This window comes from Sus scrofa, chromosome 13 (assembly GCF_054392235.1).
Source record: "Sus scrofa isolate SSC_HxYL_T2T_F1_AM1 chromosome 13, Sscrofa_HxYL_maternal_Yorkshire_Landrace_v2.0, whole genome shotgun sequence".
In the NCBI taxonomy this organism is placed as follows: Eukaryota; Metazoa; Chordata; class Mammalia; order Artiodactyla; family Suidae; genus Sus; species Sus scrofa.
The window spans coordinates 19,363,083-19,387,857 of record NC_139395.1 but is presented as its reverse complement, the minus strand read 5'-3'; the positions used below and the strand labels follow the sequence as shown (position 1 = coordinate 19,387,857).

The window sequence follows — 24,775 nt, the reverse complement described above, 5'->3', positions numbered from 1 at the left end:
GAAAATCAGAAATACTGTTGAGCAGAATTCTAGTTGCTAAGAATGCCAGGCAAAGCAGGATTTTTAGAGCATGTAATTTATTTCTGGTAAGACTTAAACTTTTGACAGTTATAGAATTTTCTGAGGTACATTGTCCTGAAAGTGTTATATATAAGTTTACTTGTATATGTTTGAATTGGGTGGTTTTGTAAAAAAGTATATGATACTATGTAACTAATACTTGTTGTGGTTCAAGAGCTTGATTCTTTAAAAAAAAAATCGTTAATGAGTCACCCATTCATGCAAAGACTCTAAGATTGTTAATTACATGAAACTGGGAAGGCCAGTCCGTTAGGAAATGATCAACTGCTTTGAGAAGAGTTTTTGCTCTGATGAGAGGTTTTTGTACAGGAAGAAAGATTAGCCCTGAAGAGAACCATACCAAACTCAAAATGGATGATTGAGCATATGGAAGCCTAAGCTGAACTCAGAATATCATGGCTTAGCAGATTTAATAAAGTTATATTAAGTGGTTTCCAGGCACCAAATCTTGGTTAAACAGAGCTCAAATAGACTAAGCTAAAGATCAAAATAGAGAAAGCATAGTAAAAAAAAAAAAAAAAAATGCACAGTATTTTTTGAACTTAGTCTTAATTTTTAAAAAATTTTCATACTGGATAATTAAAATATTTCCTAAAAATAATTTATGTATAACATAGTATGTATATGATTGAATTGATTGAATCTTATCAGCACATGAGTTCTGTTTTCTGGATATTATTCCTTTGTTTTAAGAGTAGAAATAGTGGCTTAATCTGAAACTTTCTGTTCCATTTTGAACATGTTCCAACTGAGGAACTCTGTTAAGTGTCAAAACAAGTGTATCCTTCTGGCAACAGTGACAAGTTTTTCATAAGGACATGACGGAATTGCCTTTAGAAAGTACTTAATCTCTTTGAACTCTTTTCAATTGGTTATGTCAGCTTTGGGAGGAGGATGGAGTAGGCCACAGATCTGAATTTTCTAAGAGTTTTGCTATCGTTTATTCTTAGTATAGTAATTTTCTATTTGAAGACTTATTCTGGGGATTATCTGTGTGCATTGCATATTTGTACTAATGAGGCTTAGGATGTATTTTGGCTTTGGCCAACCTGCACAATGGTTTTAGGGATATTTGATGAAGGATACCATTAAAAATTTGGTCTTTTGTTGTTGTTGTTGTTGCTATTTCTTGGGCCGCTCCCGCGGCATATGGAGGTTCCCAGGCTAGGGGTTGAATCGGAGCTGTAGCCACCGGCCTTCGCCAGAGCCACAGCAACGCGGGATCCGAGCCGCGTCTGCAACCTACACCACAGCTCACAGCAACCACCACAGGTCACGGCAACGCCGGATCGTTAACCCACTGAGCAAGGGCAGGGACCGAACCCGCAACCTCATGGTTCCTAGTCGGATTCGTTAACCACTGTGCCACGACGGGAAGTCCCTAAAAAAGTCTATTTCTTAAATGTTTAGGTATGTATGGTCTATCAGGGATAGCATGTTTAAAATTATTTAGGAATTAGTCATTCAGAAAGTTTAATAATTGACTGAAGCACAGAAGTTGAGTAGATACATTTTCAGAGAGAGCTTTCTTGTAGTACTTAATCCAAGAGATCACGTATTTCAGAGTGAAGATAAATGAGAATAATCAATGTCTGAGCTTCATAAATCACAGATTTCAATGTTGTGAGCCCATGGCTTGTTGTTATAGGGGACACAAACTTCACTCTCCGTGGTAGGTTTCCAGAGTATTCCAATGAGATAGAAAGGAATCACTTTTATTCACCATATGATTTATAACCAGCATTGCTTACAGATGTGCTTATAGGCACTGTATGAACACGTCTTATGGAGTGTCGCAGACCTGAGTTTAAATACTGTTTATTAATTGTGTGGTGTTACATAAGTACTTACCAGTGCCTATATTTTTTTATCCATATGAGTGTAATAATGATAATAATGAAACTTTTGCATAGAGCAGTTAATGGAGATTAACTGCAATGACATTTTCTAAAATACAGGAGTCTTTTAGGGGATCCTCCTCCCACGGCCACTCCTACCCCTCTGCGTGGTGGGCTGAGAAATGAATTCACCAGCCATTGCTCAGAAGGGCAGTTATAAAAGCACATTTTACGTATTGGTAATCTTTAGGTAGGGGCATTTCTAAATGTTTTCCATGAAAGATAGTATTTCAGTGAATATTTAGGCTGCCGTGTTTTAAAAGCAGCAACAGTTTTAGATTAAGTAACCTAGTCTTTAGGGTTTTGTTTTGTTTTGTTTTTTGTTTTTCCCTTCCGCAGCTTCTGCTCTGGGAGATGGCTCTGGGTTCACTCACTTAGGCAACAAGTGGGGGAGCCCCTTGCAGTGGTGCAGAGGACTGGGGAGGTGAGGGTGACCAGCCTTTATCGAAGGCTTCAGGAAGCCTTTTAGAAACTGTCCTTGTTAGGATCATGGTAGCTGGCTGTCATCTCTCCTTCATTTAATTTGGGTGAGAGAAATAACTGTAAAAGTAAGTGTGTAGAAGAATTCGAGGATCATTTCTTTAAAAGACTGACTTTGGGGGATTTTTTTTTGTTTTTAAGTCCTAAGAGTTGGGTGCTTTATGTGGGCTCCTGACCTTGGACAGTAATAACCAATTGCCTGAGAGCTCTTGCTTAATTTCCAGTATCCATTAACTTAATATTAACTTAAAAAAATCTTCATAACCCATTTTAGTTATACAGCCAAAGGTTTTAGTATACAGTGTTTATCACATTTATGATTTTCGTTTTTTCATTTCACAAGTTTATAATCTTTTAACCTCAAAGAACATTTTTTCTTATGGGATTATGAATATTTTTAGTTTTATACATTTCATTGCATTGTGACACCATAATAATTTTTCTTGGACTCTTTAAATATTTTTAAAGTGTTTTTGAAGAATACATATATACTGGAGTTCCCGTCGAGGCTCAGTGGTTAACAAATCCGACTAGGAACCATGAGGTTGCGGGTTCGATCCCTGGCCTTGCTCATTGGGTTAAGGATCTGGCGTTGCCGTGAGCTGTGGTGTAGGTTGCAGACGCGGCTCAGATCTGGCACTGCTGTGGCTCTGGAGTAGGCTGGCGGCTACAGCTCTGATTGGATCCCTAGCCTGGGAACCTTCATATGCCGCAGGTGCGGCCCTAGAAAAGACAAAAAAAAAAAAAAAAAAAAGAAAAAAAAAAGAATGCATTTATAAAGTTATCCGTCTGAATATCAGAAAATGACATTAATGTTGTAAATTAATTCACTGCTGTTTTATTGAGTTATTAGATTGAAAACAGTATACATGTCTATGTCTATTTTGCTGAAGCATTCGTTTCAAACCTACTAAACAGGTAACCTACTAGAAGCTTTGAAATTCAGCTGTACACCTGTAAGTAGCTCAGAGTGAGATACTACATGAGCTCTGTAGAGACCATGACTTGCAACTTTCTAAAGAGAGTACTCGTTGTGAGATATTTCTAGGCTTGCGCTAGTGTCTTGAAATAAGGAGACTGCCTAAAATAAAATGAAATCTCAAATACTCGTGGAATTAGCGGTGTGAACCATCTTCTAGACCTCGTTTTAGTCAGTGAATTCAGGTTACTTAATGTTACAAAAGTGAGCAGGATTAAAATTGAGATCATTCGTTACTTCATTTGTCCTGGACATCCCTTTTTCCTTTAGTGCAAGATAATGAGGGAGGGATGTCTCTGAGGTGATGCAGTATAGTATGTACTTTTCCTCTCAATCGGCTTTTTTTCCTTATCCCTTTCTCCTCCTGCTTTTTTTTTTTTTCCCTTGCTTTTTTAGGCTAGAGGTCATATCGGAGTTATAGCTGCCAGCCTATACCACAGCCACAGGAACGTGAGATCTGAGCCGAGTCTGTGACCTACACCACAACTCACGCAACGTCGGATCCTTAACCCACTGAGTAAGGCCAGGGATTGAACCTGCATCCTAATGGATACTGGTCAGATGCATTTCTGCTGTGTCGTAACAGGAACTGCCCTCTCCTCTTGCTTTAAAAAAAAAAAAAAATCATTTCATGGCACAAATAATCTGCCTAACTACTAGATTAGAAACCTTGGAAATTGACATACTTGACTTTTCTTCTATTTCTGTGTTTGGGTACTACCATTTATCTCCTGTTCTTTTGTCTCTCACTCATCCATTTCTATAGCTACTATGCTGATTTGGCTGTTAATCCTCTATCCTAATCTTTCTAAAATACCCAGTAAGTACCCAGTAATTGATTCAGCCATTTTTCTATGCTGCTAATGATTAGCAACATTATCCAGTTTGGGTTTCTTTTATTTCTTTTTGAGAAGGAGCTAATAGACAGTGAGATCAATAAAGAAACAGTAGTTTGGTAGTAAAGTAAGTGATGGGAAAGTCATGAGCCACAAAGCAGAAAAAATATGTGTGTTAAATAATTGAGTCCTTTGTAGAGCTAACTTATTATCTGTTCTCTTCTGGTTTTAATTAGTTTTGTGCACTTCTGTTTTCTGAGAACTAAAGCTTCCTCAGCTTTGGAATAACTTGGGACTGTGACTACTTTTCATAGTCTTTCCTCCAGTGCAATCAACTATGATCCAAGTTTTTCTTTTTTCAGTTTGAACAAGATAAATTACTGTGCTTACTGGATAAAAGGTGACAGACAGGTGATGTTACAAAAAGGCAATAGATTAAAAAAAGGAACTCTGAAACAAATGGAATAACATAAGAAGGAGTAGTTAATGAGATAGAGAATAATTTAATAAGTCTGGAACTGAGAATTTAGAATACAAAGTAAAATTATGGTTAATGCTTAAAGTTTCAGTCTGTTTAATCTCAAGTAATTGCTTTAGAAATATTACTCATTTTCATCTTAGCTAGAGGAACATACTAAAAGAAGGGAATACTTTAATTACAAATATGCTTGTATCCCTGCTGTAGTGAAGGATGTCTACTTTGAAAAGTCCCATGCCCCGTGTCTCCCACAAGAAATGCACAAAAACTGACATATGCTTAAGGGAATTTTTCATCTCGTGCAGTTAGGTTGAATCTGCAGCTCTCTTAGGGAAACCACAGTTCTGGGAATTTTCTGACTTTTTGTGGGGTATTCAGACTGGTCTTCATGACTGGAATGAACCTCCAGTGCCCAAAACAACTCTCAGAAATGACCTTTTAGGTTTATTTAAATAGAGTGATTGAGACTGATCTGTTTCTTTTTTAAAATTTATTTTATTGAAGTATATTTGTTTTACAATGTTGTGTTAGTCTCTGCTGTACAGCAGAATGATTCAGTTATGTGTATGATATATATACATACACACATATTTTTCAGATTCTTTTCCATTGTGGTATTTTCTTTTTTTTGTCTTTTTAGGGCTGCACTCATGGTGTATGGATGTTCCCAGGCTATGTAGGGGTCAAATCGGAGCTGCAGCTGCTGGCCTACACCACAGACACAGCAATGCCAGATCCGAACCATGTCTGCTACCTACACCACAGCTCATGGCAACTCCACATCCTTAACCCACTGAGTGAGGCCGGGAACTGAGCATGCAACCTCATGGTTCCTAGTCAGATTCGTCTCTGCTGTGCCATGACTGGAACTCCGAGATTGCTTTTCACTATGGTTTATCATGCAATGCTGAATTTCGTTCCCTGTGCTGTACGCTAGGATCTTGTCATTCATCAATCCTGCATCAACCAACCCCAGACTCCCAGTCTATCCCTCTGATCTGTTTTTTATTCATAGGCTAGTTTGAACTTGATATAGGAGCTTGATCCTAAATTGACCAAGATATAGAGAAGAGAGGCTATATTGGCATCAAGATTCTAGAAGATAGAATCCTCAAATCAAAAGAATTCTTTTCTTCCTTCATTGTACATACATTGGTTTCTATTTTGCCTGGAGCTTAGAGTAGTGTGGAATCTAACTTGGTACCAATTATGGTTTGTGCAAATGAACATGACTGTTTGGGAAAAATAATGTCCTATACTATTATAAGAATTCTAAGATGAAGAGTCATTTTGGAAGTGAAGAAATATTTTATTATTAGCACAGTCTGGCAGCATTTTGTTTACCATAAAAGTCAAAGAAACAGTTTTATATTGTGTCAGCGCTTTTGAGATCATAGACTATGTAAGGTTTATAAAGTTAAGGGAGGTCGTGAACAGAGTGAATAATCAGGTGAATTACACCTAGCATTGCCTTTAAGTTGATGTGGTATGATATGGTGGTTAGGACCGTATCGCATTTGGGTTTAAATCCCAGCGTTACCATTTATTTGTTAGTGATGAGGTTTTGGGCAAGTGAGTCTTCTTAAGTTCTTATTAGCTGCTTTGTTTGTTTTTGTCGGGTGCAGAGTAGAGATGAGGTGGCCTTGAGATACTCATATGAATATTAGTATCCTGGTAGAGTACTGATGTCAGTGTCACCAAAGTATTTTTTAAAGCCACTTAGCTTTCTATTCCCTCTCATGGTCCTGACCTAAGAGGTGAGGTTAAAAACAGACAGACAAATGTGGGTCAGTATTTTCTTTGATTCAGAGGAGTTCAAGGAAATAGTATAAAATAAACGTTTAAATGCTCACATTTAGCTTCACAGATAAGCCTTGAAATAATAACATCCATTTTGAAATTTCAAAATTAAAGATTAAATTTAGTTAGCCTTGGGTGGAAGTTTGGAGTTTTGGAATTTGTTGGAATCGCGCAGCCCCTGGAAGGTTGTTGAGGCCGCCCTGACTCAGTGCCCTGCCAGTAGATCAGGTTAATGGGGGCTGCTGGGACAGTGACTGGAATGTATTCTTCCCTAGTGATAACTGTGGTTCATGAGAGGGAAAGACGGGTATTAGCTTTCTAAGCAGTCTGCGGTGTCTGGAAATACAGGGGACATTTTCTACCAGTGTTTGTTAATATTTGTTGGTGTCACCGAGGGTTATATGTAAGCTCTTAAGTGTTACTGTGTTATGCCCTCGTACATATTTTTAAGATTCTTTACTAATCAACAATATAGTTAACTAGTGGTTAACTTTTTTTTTTTTTTTTTATGTATACCAGCAACATGCAGAAGTTCTTAGACCAGGGATCATACCTGAGCCACAGCAGTGACATCGCCAAGTCCTTAACTGCTAGACCACCAGGGAATTCTGACAGCAGTTAACTTTTGCAACAAGGTTTTCCTTATGAACCATTCATCTCCCTTAAATATGTCTATGTCTTTTGACATGTAAATCCCTAAATGACTTAGTTTTAATCACCAGACTAAAATCTATATTAAGGAAAATCAAATTTGATGGAGACATTTTATGTGTACTACTACTACTAGTGTATGTTAAAACTACTTTGATTATCCCTCTTTCAGTTGAAAAGGAACGTTGATAGCAATTGTTCAAAAACATATTTGAAATTTTTATATTAAGTTGGGTATAATTTAATTGGATTAAATGGAACAATATGTATATTCAGCAGATAATTTAAAATTTATGTGCCTGAAAAATGGTTATTGGTAGACATCTTTTTTTTTTTTAAATCTGTTTTTTTTTAGGGCCATACCCACAGCATATGGAGATTCCCAGTTTGGGGTCAAATTGGAACTGCAGCTGCTGGCCTACAGCAGAGCCACAGCAACGTGGAATCCAAGCTGCGTCTGCGAACTGCACCACAGCTCATGGCAACACCAGATCCTTAACCCACTGAGTGAGGCCAGGGATCGAACTCACATCCTCATGGATGCTAGTCGCATTTGTTGACCCCTGAGCCATGATGTGAACTCTGGTAGATATCTTATAGAAAGCTTGAAGAGTAGTGTTTCCACTTCTGCATTAGAATCTTTGAGAGGGTCTGCTTGGGAATCTCCATCTTAAGAAGTTTCTTAGGAGATTTTTTTTGTGCACACTCAAGTTGTAGAACCGCTGTTTAATTCTCTACCGGCAGCTTTTAGGAGATTGGCTTCTGTCTTCTGATGGAAGCTACCCTTCCTCATTTGGAGCAACAATAGGGTTGGGCTGAGGTAGCTGTTCACTATGTCCTGTTCTGGGGAATTTCCAAGGCTATCAGTATCAGTCTTGGTTTTGAGTCCACTTTCAGCTGACACTCCTGTGGTCAAGGAACATGTCATGTTAATGGTGATGTCCAACCCAGAGCCTTCATGTGTTTCCTAAAACGTTAATACTTTCTAGGATGGGCGGGATTGCAGATGAGGAAATGTAAGAGGGTTTCTGGGCTCAGGATTGAAACTGAATTGATTTGATTTTAAGACCTAGACTCTTCTTGATTTAAAATATTTTATATATACATATATATAAAATATTAAAATATTATATATGTCTCAGGTGTTACGGCATAATGACTCACAATTTTTATAAAACCCAGGCTCTTACACTGTCCTTAATACCCTCCTTTACAGTGGAAAGAAAAATGGGCTATAGATTCTGGTGGCCTTGGGTTGGAAGGATGTCTCTGTCACTCACTGGCTTTTCTTCACTTACATCCCCAAACTTCAGTATCCTCATCTGAAAAGTAGGCACAAGGATTGTAAAATTCTGAGATTATCGTGAGCATTAATCAACTGAACCACTTTTTGAGTTCTCTAGCAACTTAAGGTGAGCCAAATATGCTAATGGAGTTAACCAATTGTAGGCTAAATGCATTTGTCCAGTTATGAAGTATGTTGTGCTGTTCTGATGTGGTCTGATGGCTAGAAACGAGGAAGATACTAGATGTGTGAAGGGGCTTTCCTTTGGGAAGATAATTTAGACCTCTGTTGTAGCTCTTGTAGCTCTCCTTACAGCTCCAGGCTCTTTTTGGTGCTCCAGGTGTGTATGTTGAAACGTCGAAGGACATTTCACCATGTAATCCCTTAATATGTCCAAATCAAAACTTGGGCTCTTTCTTAAAACAGCTGCACCCTTCTTTTAGGGTTCCTTATATCAGTGAATGTAATTGCTCTCCATCTACACCCTCCATAAAGTCTAATCTTCCAACAGGTTCTGCTGAGTGCTTCCTCTAAGTTTCTTTCTGCTGCCTTTGTTTCCCTCACTGTTGCCTTATTCTGTGCTGCATCACCTCAGACGTAAGTGCTGCCCTGTGCCTCTTTTGCTCTTTCCGTGATTCCGCCAAATTTGATATTTTTTCAACATATAACATACAATTGATTGTCAGACTTTATTTAAAATCCCTCAGTAATTTTGCCTTATTGACTTGTTCTGCACCCCCTCCTTTTTTTTTTTTTTTTTTTTTTTGGTCTTCATATGCCGCACCCGAGGCATATGAAGGTTCCCAGGCTAGGGGTCTAATTGAAGCTACGGCTGCCAGCCTACACCAGTCGTAGCAGTGCCAAATTTGAGCCGCATTTGTGACCTACACCACAGCTCACAACAATGCTGTATCCTTAACCCACAGAGCGAGGCCAGGGATCAAACCTATGTCCTCAAAGATGCTGGCAGATTCGTTTCTGCTGAGCCATGACGGAAACTCCTGTTCTGCCCCTTTTTGTTTCACATATGTTCCCACTCCAGCTGTGAAAGGCATCTCTGCATCTCTCTCCCGACTTTGCTTCTCTCATAGATGATTTTAGACCTTTGCTATTGATGTGCCCAGACTGGAACATTTGGCATACCTTTCAGATCTCGTGTCAAAGAGTCTTACTTCAGGTCTTTGCTGTTCTCTTGGCTAAATCAAGTATCCTTTAATAAAATATCATGCAAGGTACCTTCCATATTTTTAATAGCATTTATTTCTGTTTGCAATTATGTATTTGCATGATTGTTGGATACTGTCTGTTTCCCCATATAAAATGTAAAGTCCATGAGACTTTTCAGTGTCTACGAAGGCCTAGAACAGCCTTGGCAGCAGATGAGAAATACATAACTAGACAATTAAAAGACAAAATGATTAATTCCAAAATGAGGTTAAGTACATATGAAGTCACAGTGTTGGCAGGTTAACCATTATTTTTTTGGGAATACATTTGCTGTTGGAGCATTGGTTTCACAGGCTTGTAATTTTACTTAAAATAAATAGAGACTAGTAGTATTTTGAATTTTCAATTTCCAAGTACAGATTAAGAGCTTCCAGAAGTTGATTGTACTTGAATGACTTTTTAGAGTCGAAACTTTCCCCTTTACTCACATCTGGATGGTATTTGATACTGTTTTAAAAAGAGAGTTAGTTGCATACCTCTTGATGTTTACTATATGCAATATATTTATGTTAGTTGCCTAAGGCATAAATATTTTAAAATGATACCAGATCTTAAGACAAGAAATCACAGATGTTATAAAAGTTTTTCTCAGCTCTCAAAAAAAGTTAGAAAAAATCAGGACGAGTAATATAATATTGGAATTATGCTTTGATGTTACTTTCTGGTCTTCAGACCATAATTTTCTGTATGACTCTTGTTAGCAGATTGAACTGTTCGTAGGAAAACTCTTAAAGCTGTAGTATTTTCTTAAAAATGGTTTAGTACTGTTATTTACATTGTAAAATTAATGCTTTCAATAAGATTTTGCTTTCCATCTCTCCTGAATTCTCCCTAAGAGTGCACAACTTCAAAAATAAAGAAGCACAGTCAGCAGAAAAAAAGAGGTGGTCTGAGCATTTATGCGTTAAATATGCATGTTAATTAGGAAAAAAATTAGAAAAATATGAAAACAGATGTTACATAAATTATTGCAGTCCCAGGGCAGCAGTAACTTATACACTGACAATAATTTTTATATGTGCATGTGTATGTCTATTTCTAGATTTCTCAATGTTTATGCAATTCCATAGAGAATAACTAGAAGAAGAACTGGTATATCCTTTCAGTGAGACTATGGTAAACATTCCTTCTGCATGTGGCTTGCTGAGCAAGTCTGGGGTTTACGTTCACTCTTCCTGGACAGATAGTCTTCCATGTTTCCTAATTCTTCCGGTAGTCTTTTTCCTTTCTTCTTGGTTTCTTGGTAGTATATCAGTGAGATCTTTTATTGGATATGTCCTATCCAAACAAGAAAGTAAATCCTGATCCCAGCAGTGGAAGAAACATAAAATTGACTTGGGTGTAAAGTATGTACTTAGAAACAAAACAAGTTACAACTGCTCAAAATACTGATTGTAGTTACTTTTTCTTTGGTTACTGTCGTACATCATGAAGGAAATAGCCCTTTTTCTTGGAATAGTATTGACACAGTAATATGATAGTCTATACTAAGGGTTACAGAAACACACATTCATCAGATACACCTATGTTGGAATAATTAAAAGACATTTGAATGTCTTTCATTCTAAAGAGACATCCGTAATATAAAAATGGTCTGTGTTTTTACAAGGGAAAAATGAGAAATAGAGACATGCTTTATTTTAGTGGTATGGCAATTTTTAGTTCAACCATACAGAAAACCAAATGACTATATTGCCGTCCAAGAAGCTGTTGACAATATCTAGGTTTTTTTTCCATACATAAATTATATAATTTAGAAACATGTCGTTTGTAACTTTTCATGTAAGATTGAAAGTTAAAATAAGGAAATGCTCCATCAGAATGTAGTAAATCATTCTCTTTATCAAACGAACAAACAGAACATGAATTCTATTCAGTACAGGGGCATAAAACAGTTTCTGGAAATCTATCTAGAGAGCAATGCCACATTCATCTCTAGTCTTTAGAAATCATACTTTGTTGGTTTTAGTAGCCTATGAAGCTGAAATGTGTTTTAAGTAATTTCTCTTGAATCTCAGTAGGTTTCAGACATATTATCATGTTTTTCAGTTCCATGTTTTTGATTATATTTTACATTATATTACCTAACTACTGTTGTCCTTTTGTACGTATGCTTGAGCCCTCAATAAACTTTAGCAGGTTATTGGGAGTAACAAAAACCAATAAAGAATGGATCTAGACAAGAGTGGTAATAAATATGTTTAGTATTTTATTATTATTAAGAGGTTCTTTACTTAAATTAGATAGCTGTTTCAGAAATTTTGTTGTCACTTTTGCAGATTTTACAAAGGGATATACCTATGTCAGATACGGTTTGTGAAAGAATACTAAAGTGTATTGTTAAAGGTAATAAATGTTTTTCTTTTTCTCCAGGCAATAAGGCTATTGAAATTAATTTTTAATTCACAAATAATATTTACTTACCACAGTGATACATCTGTATTTTAATTTTATGTTTTCTTAATGCTTTAGAATGCATTTTCAATGGAATTTTTTCATCTTTGTTTTCAAATGTCAGATTTCCATTTGTTATGTGAATTTTAATACTTGATATTATTTTACTATTAGAGTAGTGTATTCATTATTGATCACTTTTATTACATTTCAGTGAAACAAGGTGGTAACAGGTGATTTGTTTTATATTGAGGTGTTTTAGATTTTTTTTTTTGTATTTTAATGCTTTTTATTGAGGTATTATAAAATGACTTTCTTCTGGGAGTTAAAATAGATAATGGAAAGAGTGATTAATGAGTAGGCTAACATTTGTCCCCTAAACAGTGAAAATATTATGATGTAAATTTTTTGAACTTGCTTTTTGCAGTGATGGCTTTGGTTTAGCATTCCTGTTTGGGGACAGGAATATTTGAAGCTATTTTGTTTGTTTATTTATTTTTCTGGGTTTTTGCTGTTTTTACAGCAGCTCAGTTGAGGGAGAACTCAGCTTATGTCTGTTTTCTTGATTTTTTTTGTTTCCTATTTTCATCCAAGACTTGTGGAGGAGACCTCTGTTGTACAGAGCCTGAAGTCATCTATGATCCATAACAAGAGCATAAGTTTTCAAGTGTCAGTTAGATTTGTGGATCAGTAAAGTTTTCCTGATAGGTAAGCATATATTTATTCATATGTACATCTAAAACTTCAGTACTGTCAATGCCTTAGTCTGTTTGGGCTTTGGCAACAAAAATACTGTAGACTAGGTATCTTACAAATAACAGAAATTTATTTTTCACAGTTTTGGAGGTTGGGAAATCAAAGAACAAGGTGCCAGCAGATTTATTGTCTGGTGAGGACCCACTTGCTGGTTCATAGGTGGACCTCTTCTTGCTGTGTCTTCACATGGTAGAAGGAATGAAAGAGCACAACAAGGTTTCTTATAAAGGCACTGATCCCATTCATGAAGGCTCTACTATCCTCATGACCTAATCACCTTCCAAACCCTCATTCCTGATACCATTACACTGGAAATTATGATTTCAACAAATGAGTTCGGGGGGAGATAAACATTCATTTCATAGTAATGCCTTATGTTTCTGTGTATTTGTTTATACACTTCTGACAGGTTTAGATCATAGGCTCCTTTCGTATTGCCCTCTAACACAGTGACTCAGAGTCCCTATCAGCTTCTTTCCACTTGCTGTATCCACCCACCAGCTTCCAATCCTTTCCTTTTCCTCATCATTTTCCTTCTCATTTAACTGAGTCTGCATGGGAACTTTAAAAATGTTTACCACCAGCAGACATTTAGGAGTTTTCTTACTAATCACTTTTTGTATCCATATCTTTTTTCCTTTTAGTCTTTTCATTCCTTCCTAACTTCGATCCCAGGCTAGGGGTCTAATCAGATTTCATTTCATTAAATTTTTTGAAGGAGTTTTAAAATTAGAATGATTAAACTTAGAGTTGAAGATATCTCAGATAGGTAACATTCACATACTCTTTTTACCACACCCATAGTAAGAAATAAAATTTACATTTATGAGCTGTTTTCCACAGGTGTAAATGCACAAATGAAATTAAAAAAAGTTGAAACAATTCTAAGCTGACTATGTGGGAGTATATGCCATGCGCTATTCTAATATATATATTTTTGTATATTTTAACATATACTAGTGTTCATAATTAAATTTATTTCCTTATCTAATAGTGGATCATCATCGTAATTTCAAAAGTCATGCTTTAGATCACTTATGTGTTTGTTCATGACTGGATTTTTTTTTTTTTTTTTTGTCTTTTTGCCATTTCTTGGGCTGCTCCCTCGGCATATGGAGGTTCCCAGGCTAGGGGTCTAATCGGATCTGTAGCTGCCAGCCTATGCCAGAGCCACAGCAACGCAGGATCCGAGCCGTGTCTGCAACCTACACCACAGCTCACGGCAATGCTGGCTCTGGATCATTAACTCACTGAGCAAGGGCAGGGATCGAACCCGCAACTTCATGGTTCCTAGTCGGGTTCGTTAACCACTGCGATCCGACGGGAACTCCATGACTGGATTTTTGTAGGGAAAATAAATACAATCAGGCATTTCTTTTTCTGTCTCAGGCAAGCTGCCTTTTCTCTTGTCTCCTCTGTGCTTCTCTTCTCTGTCCATTTGCAACAAACTATTAAAAGACTTGGGGAAGGAACAGTGTAACTGCTGGGAAACGCTAGAACACTTGGTTCTTCTGTAGTAGTAAGAACACAGATAACAATTCTCAGATCTAAAAATTTAAAAGGAGGATAAATCTTTGATAGAATCATTCCTATACGGTAAGGTATATATTTATTTATTCTCTTCTTTCTGTATGTGTAAGCTGTATGTGCCTGCTGATGCTCTTAAGTCAGGCTTGGTTTAGAACATTTTAAACTTTTAGAGTCCTTTGTATCAACTCAGAATAACACAGATCCTTTCCCAAAGTGGTATTTTCTAGTGCTCATTCCAATTTTATTTAACATTTTTATACTTTTAATAAATTGCAAGCATTTTTTTTTGTAAAAGGAATATGTTAGGTTGATATATATAGAAAAGTAAAAAGATGAAAATTATCCCTAATCCATTGTAGCTAAAGCAGTTCTAAAGGGAAGTTCAAAGTGACAAACACTTGAAAAAGAAAGCTCTAGGATACCTACTCTCATCACTTTTATTCAACGTAGTTTTAGAAGTCCTAGCCAGAGCAGTCAGAGGTAAAAGAAATAAAAGGAATCCAAGTTGGAAAGGAAGAAGTAAAACTGTCTCTTCAGATGACATGATATTATATGTAGAAAATCCTGAGAGTTCCCATTGTGGCTCACTGGTAATGAAACTAACTAATATCCATAAGGATGTGGGTTTGATCCCTGACCTTGCTCAGTTAAGGGATCCAGCGTTGCCATGAGCTGTGGTGTAGGTCACACATGCAGCCTGGATTCCGAGTTGCCGTGGCTGTCATGTAGGCTGGCGGCTACAGCTCTGATTTGACCCCTAGCCTGGGAACTTACATATGCTGTGAGTGCACGCCCTCCCCCCCCAACCAAAAGGCAAAAAAAAAAAAAAAAAAAAAAAAAAGAAAATCCTTAAGACACTGCCAGAAAACTATAAAAGCTCAGAGAATTTGGTAATGTTGCAGGATACAAAATTAATACACCGAAATCTGTTGCATTTCTATACTTTATTAAACTATCAGAGAAATTAAGGAAACAATCCCATTTACCATTGCACCAAAAATAATAAAATACCTAGGAATAAACCTTCCCAAGGAGGTAAAGACCTGTACTCTGAATGTACTCTGAAAACTATAGGACACTAATAGTAGAAATTAAAGATGACACAAACAAATGCTCTTGGATTGGAAGAATTAATATTGTTAAAATGACCATATTATCCAAGGCAATCTACAGATTTATAGCAATTCCTATCAAAATACTAGTGGCTTTTTTTCATAGAACTAGAAAATTTTTTTAATTGGTATGGAAACACAAAAGACCTCAGGTAGCCAAAACAATCTTGAGAAAGAAGACAGAGCTGGAAGAATCATACTCCTTGACTTCAGACCATAACACAAAGCTACAGCAATCAAAACAGTATGATATGGCACATACCCAGGGTTGTTTTTGCAGTGAATAACCATAAGGAACAAGACTGTTTCCCATATAAAAAGAACTGATCCTCACCATTTCTATATAATATAGTACTGGAAGTTCTAGTGAGAAGTCAGACAAAAATAAATAAAAGATAGTCAGACCAGAAAAGAAGTAGTAAAACTGTTTCTATTTGCAGAGGTACCACCAAAACACTGTTGGAACCAATAAACAAATTCATTGAAATTGCAGGATAAAAAAAAATGTAAAGATCTGTTGCATTTTTGTACACTCTAAATGAACTGTCTGAGAAATTAATAAAACAATCCTGTTTACAGTTTTATCAAAAAGAATAAAACCTGGTTATAAATTTAACCAGAGAGGTGAAAGATATGTACACTAAATATTATAAAACATTGATGAAAGATATTGAAGAAGACACAAATAAATAGAAACTACTCTGTATTCATAGATTGGAAAAGTTTATGTTGTTAAAAATGTCCATTCTATCTAAAGCAATCTCCAGGTTCAATGAACTCTATCAGAAGTTTAGTAGCATTTTTCACAAATACTAAAAGCAATCCTAAAATTTGTATGGACCTGCAAAAGATCTGAATAGCCAAAGCAGCCTTTTTTTTTTTTTTTTTTAATGGCTGCACCTATGGCATATGGAAGTTCCCAGGCTAGGGGTTGAATTGGAGCTGCAGCTGCTGGCTTATGTCACAGACAGCAATGTGGGATCTGAGCCACATCTGCGACCTACACCACCCACAACATATAGCAGTGCTGGATCCTTAACACACTGAGTGAGGCCAAGGATTGAACCCGCATCCTCATGGATACTAGTTAGGTTTGTAACACACTGAGCCACAGTAGGAACTTCCAAAGCAGTCTTGAGGAAAAATAAAGCTAGAGGCATCACACTTTCTGATTTCAAGCAATATTACAAAGCTATATAATCTAAACAGTGTGGCATCGGCATAGAAACAGATAGATTAATGGAACAGAAGTGAGATCTTATAAATCATCACATAAGTGGCCAATTAATGACAAAAGAACTAAGAATATTCATTGGGCAAAGAATAGTCTTTTTAATAAGTAATGTTGTGAAAATTGGACCCCTATCTTATACCATACACAGAAATGAACGCCAAATGAATTGAAGATTTGAACATAAAACCTGAAGCCATAAAATGGGGTAAACTGCTTGAAATTGGTCTTGGCAATGATTTCTTTGAATTTGGCAACAAAAGCAAAACTCAATAAATGGGCTGGAGTACATCAAAGTAAAAAGCTACTGTGCGATAAAGGAAACTATAAGCAAAAGGAAAATGTAACCTAATGAATAAGAGAAAGTATTTTCAAATCATGTGTCTGTTAAGGGGTTGATATCCAAAATACATTGATACTTACACAAATCAATAATGAAAAACCAAGCAATTTGATTTAAAAAGTAACTGAATAGACATTTTTCCAAAGAAGACATACAGATGGCCAACATGTAAATTAAAAATTGTTTAACATCACTAATTACCAGGGAAATGCAAATCAAAACCACAGTAAGATCACCTCACACCTGTCATAATTTTTATCATTTAACAGAGATAAAAGGTATTGGTTAGGATATGGAGAAAAGGGAACACTTGTGCACTGTCAGTTTGAATGTAAATTGGTGCAGCCATTATGGAAAATAGTGTCGAGTTTCCTTATAAAACTAAAAAAAGAACTATTCTTTGATCTGGAAATTTAACATTTTGAGTATATAGCCAAAGGAAAAGAAAACAGAATGTCAAAGAGAGATCTGCACTCCTATATTCATTGCAGTATTATCCACCATAGCTAAGATAGGGAAGCAACTTGGTGTCCAACAGTGAATGAATGGGAAAAGAAGATGTGGCATGTAAATTTAGTGGAATATTATTCAGCCTTGAGAAAGAAGGGAACCCTGCTATTTGCAACAACATGTATGGACCTTGAATGTGTAATGTTAAGAACAAATACTGCATGATACCAAGAACTGGAATCTATAAAAAAAGAAAAAGTCAAACTCATAGAGAGTCACAGTGGAAAAGTATTACTGAGGGTTGGGAGCATGGGGGAAATAGAATTTAGTAGAAAAATTAAGAACTTTTGGCTCTAAGATAAATAAGGTCTGAAGATCTAATGTGTAACATGGTGACTATAGTTGATAGCACCATATTATATAATTGTAAATTCACTAAGAGAGTTGAACTTAAATGTTTTCACTCCCCCATCCCCTAAAAAGTGCTGATGAATGTGTTAATTAATTAGATGGTGGAGATCATTTCATGTTATATAAGTACATTAAACCATCATGATACACACTTTAAATATCTTAGTTTTATTATATTGATGTCAGTTGTATCTTGGTAGAGCTGAACAAAATAAAAAATAAAAATAACATACAAAAGAAACAAGGAAAAAAATCTTTAATCCTATTTTTGTCAGATAAACTGATGTAATATTTTAAAAGTTTAACTTTTTAAAAAAATTTTTACTTAAATTTGATGGGAAAATTAAATGAAGCTTAAATGATTAGTGAACTGGAGATAAATGTTTTTTCAAAACCATAAATATTTCATCCTAAGAGTCTTCCAATATTAAAGAAGATTATGGAAATCTTTAAATACTCTGGAAAGAAGAAAATAAGGAAAGGCTGATCTAAAAGTAGAATATCTTTTTAAAGAATAATTTATTGAGATGAAATTTATATTACATAAAATTAAGTGAATAATTCAATAGCTCTTAGTATGTTCACAATGCTGTGGAGCCACCACCTCTCTCTAGTTCTGCACATTTCCATCCCTCTAAGGTGCCTTACTTTTCACACATTCTGACGTCTTCCCATCTCCTGGTATCTGCATTCTGTCTCGAAGGATTTATCTAGTTTGAATATTTCATATAAATGGAATCATGTTAACTTTTATGTCTGGCTTATTTCACTTGGCATTCTGTTTTCAAGGTTCATTCTTACTGCACCCTGTCAGTACTTTTCCTTTTGCATAGCTGAATAATACTCCACTCTATATATAATTATTTGCATTGTTTCTACCTTTTGGCTGCTGTGAGTAGTGCTTTCATGAATTTGTGTGTACATGTTCTTATTTGAGTACCTGTTTTCAGTTCTTTTAGATAAATACATGGGAGTAAAATTGCTGCATCATGTAATTATTTACCTTTTTGAGAGACCACCAAATTTTACAAATTGTAAAAATCTATGGATGAGTTATGACTCATATTTCTCCTACTCACCTCAGCCCAGGAGCACAGTAGATAAGTGTGGAATATGATAAGACCATTAGAGTTCTAGCATTTTCTTCCTAGTATATTGTGATATCTGGGATCACTTTCATGTGTTTCTGAGTTAGAATAATGTTGTTCTTCCTAGCTATTTTTATTCAAGTTCCCAGCCCCCTATAGTGATTTCTCCTCTGGCTGTAGGAACTGCTCTTGTTGTCTTGGGACATGATTCAAGCAGCTTGTTTGCTGTGCTCTGACAGTGGAGAGTTTAAGTTAGGAAGGGTTACAGATGGGAAAGGAGTTTCAGCCCACCCTTCAACAATGCAGATCTGAACTGCATCGTCCACTCAAACGTGGATAGTTTTTCAGTAGTAAATACCGTAGTAGTACAGGGTCCATGGTTGGTTGACTCTGTGGATGCCTGGCAACTTTACATACAGACAGCCAACTGTAAATGATACTCAGATTAACCTTCATTGTTCAAGGGTAATATGCAATTGTTAGACAAAAAAAATTGACTAGACTTGTGCTTACTTTTCCTCAAAGCACCTAGTGGGCCCCTCTTGGGTTTGCATAATTCATTTCTATTCTTTACAGACCAGACTCTACCTTTCCCTACAACTTGATATGAGTTCCTTGGTCACTGGGCTGGAAGGCATTTTGTGTACTACGTCCTATGTATCCATACATTTACTTGTGTACTTAGGACATTTACTGAGAGTCAGTATATTTGGTATACTGTTGGTTTACTTAGTTCTCTGTCTTTGGGGAGCACCGTTAGGAAGTACTAATTAGCAATAAGGTGATTTAGGCTTTGTATGATTTTATTCTGATTCCCTCTAAAGACAGATTCTAGCTTATTGCATTCCCCTTGAAGCAAGAATGAAAGTTCTCTCTCATTTTCTTTTGAGATTTGCTTACCTTATGTCATGGTCTAACATTTGAAATATATCTGTTATTTGTGATTAGGCCTCCCAGTACTTCACGGGCTAACTCTGAGATAAGTTCTCCTTTTTAGGCGAATAGTCAGTGTGTCACAGGTCACTCCTTCGCCATCATCTCAGCTGATTCCTTGTTAAATAACTTATTTTTTTTTGGGGGGGTGCTGCACCTGCAGCATATGGAGGTTCCCAGGCTAGGGGTCTAATCAGAGCTACAGCTGCCAGCCTACGCCAGCCACAGCAACGCAGGATCTGAGCGCAATGCCAGATCCTTAATCCACTGAGCAAGGCCAGGGATCGAACCCGCAACCTCATGGTTCCTAGTTGGATTCGTTTCCACTGTGCCACGATGGGAACTCTCCTGAATTAAAAAATTTTAAGTGGAGAAGATGTTTGAGGATGTAGGGAGAAGGTGAAAGGGCCCCTAATTATACACTCAGAAATGTCGTCAGCTTCCAGAATAGAATCAATCTGAATTTTTCTATTCCTTTGATCAACAAATTCTTATTGACTGTTTCTATGACAGGTACCCAGCTAATTCTTCAATAAATGTGTCATGTTATAATGTTTTCCTTTTTAAGTTGTATGTAAGGAGAATCAACTTTCTTTTTCTTGCCAAGTTTATTTATTTATTTTTTTATTTTTAGGTTTTCAGTGTCCACGTAGTAGACATAACTCTTTACTTTTTGATAATGGAGAAACAACCAACTCTATATGAAATGTGGAAAATACAAAATCTGTTTTACTTTCTCTCCCTCTTATTCACTTTTAAAAAAGACTTAGCAGTGAACTTGACCAATACTTGAACCTCCTCCTCCCTGCATTTCCACTAGTCTCTGTTGTACCTAGTAGACCTGAAAGAATCGTCACGAACTGAAAGGGAGAAGTTATATGGGCACATAATTAGACAAATAGTAAATGGGGTCTGAGAAGTGGCTGTATTCTATTTTATGTAGAGTTTTTAAGTTTTTACTTTATTTCCATTTAGGAATACTGAATAGTCTGTGAATAGCTGACCCATTTAAATGGGATTTTTAAAATCTTTGATTTGTAATGATTTAACCTTTATGATACTAACATTTAATTAATGTGACAAAATAAGTTTTAAGCTATTAAAAATACTTTTTTTTTTTGGTCTTTCTGTCTTTTCTAGGGCCGCACTCGCGGCATGTGAAAGTTCCTGGGCTAGGGGTCGAATCTGAACTACAGCCACAGCAACGCCAGATCCGAGCTGCATCTGCGACCTACTCCACAGCTCACAGCTATACTGGCTCATTAAACCACTGAGCAAGGCCAGGGATTGAACCCGCAACCTCATGGTTCCTAGTCAGATTTGTTAACTACTGAGCCATGATGGGAACTCTGAAAAAAAGAAAAATACATTTTTAAAATTTTGTAACTGGAGTTCCTGCTGTGGTGCACTGGGATCCTTAGCATCTTGGGAGTGCTGGGACCCAGGTTTGATCCCTGGGCTGGCACAGTGGGTTAAGGATCTGGCGTTGCTGTAGCTGTGGCTTAGGTCCCAGCTGTGGTTTGGATCTAATCCTTGGCTCTGGAACTCCGTATGCTTCAGGTCAGCCAAAAATGGGAAAAAAAAGTATAATTGACTTAAGAGTTACATAATTTCTTCAGTATATAGTGAATATTGAATGAAGACATTTTGAAAGCCTATATGACTTGGAATTTGAAATATTCGAAACCTCTTTTCTCTTGTACTTTCAAAATATTACATATTTTTGGATCATGTATAGATTTAAAGTTTGGAATTTACATTTTTTAGTCTTAAAAAGATTTATAAACATTTTTATGTTAGTACTATTGGAACTAAATAGTATTTTTCTACTTAATCATCACTCAGCTGTAGCTTTGTGGAATAAAATTTCTTGAAGGAAATAGTCATTTTCCTTTTGAAATAACCATTTAAAATGTTTTTCATCTGATAACATATTTTTTTTTGATAAATAGCACAGAGGAATTGTTTATGTTAGAGAGTTTATCAGCTCAAGTTTAGCAGTTATGTTTGACATTATTAAGCCGATGTTATTTTATAATTAAAAAAGTAAATCGATTATTACTTTTGTAAAATACGTGTGCTTTTGTTATATCTTATGTGTTAATCTAATTACCTATTGAAGTCACTGATTAAAAGGGAATTGTGTACCAGTAGGGTTCTAAAACCTTGACATTATTTTAATCTGATAACAAATGGGTTTAAGTTCATGTTCTTTCAGTTGCTGGCAACAGATCTAAACCTGTATTTTTTGGATTTATGAGGATAAGTCCTGCTTTGGCAATCTTGTAGATCCTCAAGAGAATAGTTAAACAGTGATTAATCATTGTTTCTTCACTGAGTGTGCAGAAAAGAATGGAAAAGCTGCATTTCACACTTCTGAAGCAATTAATCCCCATGATCTTAGCCAGGTTTGTCTTGTAGATAAGTTGGGATACAAAACGCTACCTAATTTATCAATGTATGCATGCCATAAAGTATAAAACACACAATTTATTTCGTATCATTTATAGTCAAATGTAAAAAAAGAGTGACTTTGCCATATCCAAGAGTGTTTCCTACATTACCTTCATATAAACTAAGTACCAGAGATTACAATGGGATTCCTGTTTATTGTGCACATCTGGTGCAGTCACTATGCATTTTCTCATTCACTTGCTGGCATTTTTAGTGATTGTGGCATAAATCACCTTGCTAATCAGAAACATAAGTGACGGGAAGTCATCTCCTTTTTTGAACAATGGGAAAAAACATATGGCTTCTTAGACAGGACTTGGCTGTTATACTATTTATGTGGCATTATATTCTGTATTTAGAATTTCATATTAATTGCAGTGGCTTGATTGAAGTCATTGAACACCCAAGGCTTGTGGTCAAAGTATTTGTTTTGTATCATTTCATAACAAATAAACAAAAAAGAGGTAAAATTACATGCCATGTAGTAAAATTCTTTGAAATACAAGCTACTTTGGGAAGAGCTTCAAGATTAAGATGAATTGAAGAAAATGTATATAATTCAGCATGTTTGTGGATGTTTCTATAGATGTATAAAGTAGAGCTAGTTTTGAATTATACCTGTTTCAAATCACTGCATAGATAAGAGTAAAAATTACTGTCCTTCAGGTGCCAAACTGTAATTGACAGTAGTTTGCTTTTCTAGGAGGTCTATTATTTTGAGATGTGTTTGATTTTTTTGATGAATTACTGTTTATTAGTTGGAACCGCTTTTCCATATAAAAGTGCAAATGAAGTAAAGCTTTGTAAAATATAAGAAATTTACCTGTGCAGACTTTAAAGACTACCCTTAGTGAATTTGTTGCTGTTTGTTATAGAATTAGAATGCATACTGTAAATTTGGAGGTTTTTCCCTTTTTCCTCAATAGGTAACTTAATTCTCAAAAGGTAGTGAATATAATGGCCTTCTATACTTACTTGACTTTATAATATCTTTCTATCCCTTATCATTTTCCATTTTTCTTACTAATGAGTGGTGGGAACAGATTTATTTTGAACATGTAAATTTCAATTGAAAATGTAATTGTTTACCTGTTCAGAAAACTGTCTTTTAAAGTTTGTTTTCTATATTACATTTGACTATAAATTTTAGTGAGGTCAATTTTTAAATAAATATATTAGAGCCTGTTTATTCAAATGTGTTATTCCCTTTGAAGTAGTCCCCTTGGGGAAGATTTATCCGTGCATAATCCATTAATCAAAGTATTTTAGCAGTGCCTCTTTTTGAATTCAATGGAATTGATATATAGCTGCCCAAAATGGGTATTTTGAAGGGAGATAAGATTCATTTTGTGTATATTTGCTGGTATTTTTGTTTAAAATCAATCAATCAATCATAATAGCTCCTATGCAGGTTGTATAGATCTTGTAGATAATTGGATGCTCTGAGGAGAAATAGAGTTTTAAAAAACTGCATGAATTTTAAATAGGTGGTCATATTTATCCGTTTTGTTTTAGATGTCTTTCATGTTATTGTCTCTAGAACCACCTGCAGTAGGAGTCCGCAAATGGAATAAGTTCAACATAAGGAGAGTGGTTTCCCCCCCACCAACTGTTGTTGTTGCTTATTTCAGAAATGCCACCATCTAGATTCTCTAGGGGAATAGTGTGCTATTTTTTAAAATATATTTATAACTGAGTTGAGACCTCTTTTCTAGATTAAAATTATCCTGTGCTTAAAATTACCTGAAATCTATACCATACTGCCTCAATCCTTGTCCATTTTTTGTCGTCTTTATATTTCTGATCTTCTAATGCCTCTCATCCCTCCCTTCTTCCCTCAGGTTTTTTTTTTTTTTTAAGATTGAGTTTTTTGTTTGTTTGTTTGTTTTTGTCTTTTTAGGGCTGCACATGAGGCATATGGAAGATCACAGGCTGGGGGTTGGATTGGAGCTGCAGCTGCTGGCCTATGCCACAGCAAAACGGGATCTCAACTGCGTCTCCAACCTACACCACAGCTCACAGCAATGCTGGGTCCTTAACCCCCTGAGTGAGGCTAGAGATGGAACCCACATCCTCATGGATACTAGTCAAGTTCGTTACCTCAGAGTCATGATGGGAACTCAAGGATTGAGATGTATTTGTTGTAAAGATCAATTTTTAAAGCCGTACACTTTTAAATACAGACACACACACACACACACACACACACACACACACATACACACACACACACACACATCTTCACCAAAATAATTCTAGGAGGATAGGTTGGTAAAAATCCAAAAAATATGCAATTTATGAGATGGCTAAAAGTATCAAAATAGATGAGGAAAAATAAGAAACTCTAATTTTAGTGAC

At 36.0% G+C, this 24,775-nt stretch overlaps 1 protein-coding gene across 27 annotated transcripts in view; it reads left to right on the top strand.

The window, feature by feature from the left end:
* TBC1D5 (TBC1 domain family member 5) overlaps positions 1-24,775 on the top strand; it is a 543,840-nt gene that overhangs the window by 123,499 nt on the left and 395,566 nt on the right. For 5 of the 27 annotated variants that reach the window (XM_084991846.1, XM_084991838.1, XM_084991848.1 and 2 more), the window contains one exon: positions 3,835-3,955. The exons of 13 other annotated variants lie outside the window; for them this stretch is intronic. The gene's annotated coding sequence lies outside the window, so the exon portion shown is untranslated. Of the gene's footprint in view, positions 1-3,834; positions 3,956-11,993; positions 12,062-12,703; positions 12,818-24,775 lie in introns of those variants that run through there. 9 more of the 27 variants (XR_014825089.1, XM_021069681.2, XM_084991839.1 and 6 more) reach the window with 3 other exon arrangements.